This window comes from Lethenteron reissneri, chromosome 66 (assembly GCF_015708825.2).
Source record: "Lethenteron reissneri isolate LAM-NWPU_2019-01 chromosome 66, ASM1570882v1, whole genome shotgun sequence".
NCBI classification, from domain to species: domain Eukaryota; kingdom Metazoa; phylum Chordata; class Hyperoartia; order Petromyzontiformes; family Petromyzontidae; genus Lethenteron; species Lethenteron reissneri.
Genome location: NC_083844.1, coordinates 6534688 through 6539982, shown reverse-complemented (window position 1 = coordinate 6539982; position 5295 = coordinate 6534688). Strand labels below are relative to the sequence as shown.

The window sequence follows — 5295 nt, the reverse complement described above, 5'->3', positions numbered from 1 at the left end:
CGTACAATTAAAAGTACGCAACAAACGTAATACAGTATTTTTAATTATTGGAAATTACTTCATATGCTGTCCCTAATTTAAGACATATTAACTCGGTTACTTCATTTTGTCAATAATTGGGGACGAATTTAATAATTGTTTAAAATGTTGTCGATTTTTTTGGCATGTTTTGAACAAATATCAAACATCAAACTGTATACACGAAGATAAACGCTCCATATATACGTACATGTCCTGGCAGTGGCGCTGTCTGATGGTTGGGAGCCATTGCCACTCTGCGCTGTTACAGATGCCTGGTAACTTCTACCAGGAACCAGATCTGTAAACACTTGTGATGTTTGGGTGGAGGTCAAATTGAAGCTCTTCACTTCTTTTACATTTTTAGATGCATTCAAGTAGACCATGTAGTAGTCAACGTCTACAGTAAAATTAGGTGCCCATGAGACATTCATGGCTGTAGAGTTGCTGGCGCTGATGGTGACATTGACTTTTGGAGCCACTGTAACGTCAAATACCATAATTAGACACGTACACATTTGAAGGGCTGTATTTGCCGTGAACTAAAGTTATTAAAGTAACACCACATCACATACAACGGTTACTGTGATATGGGCTTCCATTGGACTCGGACATCCTCGCGGTATTCGAGTGCTCTCCTGTTTTCATGAACATTTATTTTACAAACTAAATCCTTCAATTACGTCAGAAAATCTCTTCAGCCTTCCAAATCCAGTAAACTTCGGCATTCCACCTCTGCTTTATAATAATGGTGACTCATTGTTTACTGTAATCATTTATCAATTTGTATTGGATTCTAAACATATCAATTGCTATTAAGTAATGAATCAAACACGCTCCTATGATGTGTAAATATAATACAAATTTGTTCAAATCATTATCTTACTTACATGCTGGATATTCCCAATAACTGGAAAAGGCCAGAGCCTTAATGAGTCTCGCTTCGAGAGATTATAATGAAGCTTCGCATTCCTCCAAAAGAAGGGACTCAATGTTTATGGCAGGCTTCTCTCGAGCGGCATTGAATAAGAAGTCTAAAAGTATGCTTTCACCACCAATACTATGCGTAATAAAGGAATTTTTTTGGATTTGAGCGTATAAATATAAATTTTTCTTCTTGGTTCTTTCGGTAAAGTCACGTAGAAGGGAAGTAATAAAATAATAAAAATAAAACATAATAAAATAATTCTCACGACGTTTCGGCCACAACGCAAGCAGCCGTCCGCAGGTGGAGAACAGGTCCGTCAAGTAGACAGAGTCTGAATGGCACGTTCCAGGCTTGGAGCGACTATTTATGCTGGGATGGAGGGTCGAAGAGCGTCTTGACAAAATAATTTGCATATCAAGAGGAATTACTTTTGAAATGCGTACGCATTTCAAAAGTAATGCTAATCGCATATCTGCATTTTCATTAAAATGCTAAATTCCTCTTGATATGCAAATTATTTTGTCAAGACGCTCTTCGCCCCTCCATCTCAGCATAAATAGTCGCTCCAAGCCTGGAGCGTGTCATTCAGACTCTGTCTACTTGACGGACCTGTTCTCCACCTGAGGACGGCTGCTTGTGTTGTGGCCGAAGCGTCGTGAGAATTATTTTATTATGTTTTATTTTTTGTATTTTATTACTTCCCTTCTACGTGACTTTACCGAAAGAACCAAGAAGATGAATCCCTGCAGTCACGAAAGCTTTAAATCGAAAAAAAATATCAATTTGTCGTAAATCCACCACCACCGACACAGCCAATTAGAAAGGTTTGTCATGTAAGCAAAACGTGCCAGTTACTCCTTCCGCACAACGGTGTGTTGGAAATTAAACCCACACCATTTACAATTTGGCGTTTTGCTGGTAATTACAACCAGCTTCATCAGGCGATTTGTCAGAATTGTGAAGAAGTCTTCCTAGCTCGGTCTTAAATAGCGGAATAAAGGTATTGTCATCACTTTGAGCCTATCAGGTGTGAAGACCAGAGTGGGGTTAATATGATCATATAAATTTAAAAAAATTATGTTAATGTGAGAATATGCAGCACTGTACCTATTATTGGTTGGATTTGTCACCATTAATCAATATACTGTACATTGGAATGATTTTTGTATTTAGTTTAGTTTGTTGGCCTTCCCCGTAACTCTGATTAACATGGTTGGTTGTATATGGTGCTAAGAATTTCAACACATACCTACAATATGCATAAAATATAGCGATATTAGGAACAGATTCATGTAATCCATGAGCACAGGGTTGGGCTTTCTCTTTTTCTAAGCTTGTAGATGTTTTATGATGGAACATGTTTGATAATTTTAACATGTGCAACACCTGTTGATTGAATGTGTACCGATTATCAAATGTACAATTAAAAGTACGCAACAAACGTAATATTTTTAATTCTTGGAAATTACTTAATTGATGTCCATCATTAAATACGTATTAATTCCGTGATTTAATGTTGTCAATAATTGGGGACAAATGTTACGAGTGTTTTCAAAGTTGTCGATTTTTGAGCATGTTTTGAACAAATATCAAACATCAATGCGATTACACGATGATGAACGCTCCATATACGTACAGGTCCTGGCAGTGACGATGGCTGATGGTTGGAAGCCATTGCCACTGCGCGCTGTTACAGATGCCTGGTAACTTCTACCAGGAACCAGATCTGTAAACACTTGTGTTGTAATGGTGGAGGACAAATCGGAGCTCTTCACTGCTGTTGGGTTATTGGTTTCATTCAAGTAAACCGTGTAGTAGTCAACGTCTACAGCAATAAAAGGTGCCCATGAGACCGTCATGGCTGTAGAGTTTATGGGGATGATGGTGACATTGACTGTTGGAGGAACTGCAACGGCAAATACAATATTTTACACACGTACACATTTCAAGGGCTGTATTTGCCATTAACTAAAGTCATTCAAGTAACACCACATCAGATACAACGGTTACTGTGATATGGATTTCCATTGGACTCAGACATCCTCGCGGTATTCGTGTGCTCCGCTTTTTTCATGAATATTCATTTTACAAATCAAACTAAATCCTTCAATTACGTCAGACAATCTCTTCAGCCTTCCAAATCCTGTAAAATTAAGCTTTCCACCTCTACTTTACAATAATGGTGACTCATCTTATACTGTAATTATTTATTAACTAGCTTATATCCCGTCCAAGGACGGGTGGAAATTGCAGTTAATATGAAATATTCAATCGAAACTAATGACCCGCTCGTGATTATTCTTTGGGTCTTTCGGTAAAGTCACATGAGTTTTCCGAAAGACCCAAGTAATATGAATTCCTGCAGTGACAAGGTTTTAAGCCACTCATGATTATTAATGAGGGATGCGGCATGTGGAGTGACGTCACGAGCGTTAAGTACAGCAATTCTTGGCTGATTATCGTAGATATTTGTATTGAATTCTAAACATGTTCATAACTATTAAGTAATGAATCAAACACGCTCCTATGATGTGTAAATATTATACAAACTTGTTCAAATCATTATCTTACTTACATGCTGGATATTCCCAATAACTGGAAAAGGCCAGAGCCTCAATGAGTCTCGCTTCGAGAGATTATAATGAAGCTTAGCATCCCTCCAAAAGAGGGCACTCAATGTTCATATCAGAATTGTGTCAAGCCGCATTGCATAAGCAGTCTAAAAGTAAGCTTTCACCACCAATATTATGCATAATAAAGGTTATTTTTGGGTTAGATAGCTTAAATATAAATGTGTCGTAAACCCACCACCACAGCTAATTAGTAAGGTTTGTCACGTAAGCAAAACGTGCCAGTTACTCCTTCAGCACAACGGTGTGTTGGAAATTAAACCCACACCATTTACAATTTGGCGTTTTGCTGGTAATTACAACCAGCTTCATCAGGCGATTTGCCACAATTGTGAAGAAGTCTTCCTGGTTCTGTCTTTAATAGAGTAAAGGTGATGTCATCACTGTGAGCCTCTCAGGTGCGAAGACCAGAGTGGGGTTAATGTGGTCATATAAATTACAATAAATTATGTTAATCTGAGAATATGCTTTACTGTACCTATTATTCGTTGCGTTAGTCACCAGTAAATCAATATACTGTACAGTGGAATGATTATTTTATTTAGTTTCCCGGACCTCTGATTAACACGGTTGGCTATATATGTAGCTAAGAAGTTCAACAACATACCTAGAATATGCATAAAATATACCGATATTAGGAACAGAATAACGTATCCATAAGCAAAGGGTTGGGCATTCTATTTTCTAAGCTTGTAGATGTTTTATGACGGAACATGTTTGATAATTTAACATATAAAACACCTGTTGATTTAATGTGTCCCTATTATCAAATGTACAATTAATTCGATACTTTTAAAAGTACGCAACATAACATTTTAACTCTTGAAAATTACTTCATATGTTGTCGATCCTAAAAGACGTATTAATTACATTATTTAATGTTGTCAATAATTGGGGACACATTTTAAAAGTGTTTCAAATGTTGTCGATTTTTTAGCATGTTTTGAATATCAAACATCAATGCCATTACATGAAGATTATGGCTGCATATACGTACAGGTCCTGGCAGTGGTGATGGCTGATGGTTGGGAGTAACTGCCACTGTGCGCTGTTACAGATGCCTGGTAACTTCTACCAGGAACCAGATCTGTAAACACTTGTGTTGTAATGGCGGAGGTCAAATCGGAGCTCTTCACTGATGTTGAGTTATTGGTTTCATTTAAGTAAACCGTGTAGTTGTCAACGTCTACAATAATAATAGGTGCCCATGAGACCGTCATGGCTGTAGAGTTGTTGATGCTGATGGTGACGTTGACTGTTGGAGGCACTGCAACGGGAAAAACAACATTTAGACACGTACACATTTCAAGGGCTGTATTTGCCATAAACTAAAGTCATTAAAGTAACACCACATCAGATACAACGGTTACTGTGATATGAACTTCCATTGGACTCGGACATCCTCGCGGTATTCGTGTGCTCTCCTGTTTTCATGAACATTTATTTTACAAATAAACGTGTTCTGACTCACGGCTGGTGTTTTACTCCACGGCAGGAGTGGGGGGGTGAGTACACTGGAATTTCCTGTTTTTAGGTTGAGTTTGGTCACGTGACCAGGAAGTTTACGATTTGACAGGCTTTCAACCACGAGGCTGCAGTCCGCCATTACACAGAGTTCAAAATGGAGGCACACATCGCGTCCCAGTGAAGCCAGCTGTAACTGTACATTGTGGGACTTTAAGAAGCATTGTCTGTAAGTTCTTTATGTTCTTATAATAC

At 38.1% G+C, this 5295-nt stretch overlaps 1 long non-coding RNA gene across 1 annotated transcript; it reads right to left on the bottom strand.

The window, feature by feature from the left end:
• Positions 1-237: 237 nt before the first annotated feature.
• On the bottom strand, positions 238-4701 carry LOC133359872 (uncharacterized). Its single transcript, XR_009757193.1, has 3 exons — positions 4574-4701; positions 2583-2852; positions 238-499 (listed from the first exon to the last, which is right to left on the bottom strand). It is a non-coding gene; the product is annotated as an uncharacterized LOC133359872 (long non-coding RNA).
• Between the last annotated feature and the right edge of the window lie 594 nt (positions 4702-5295).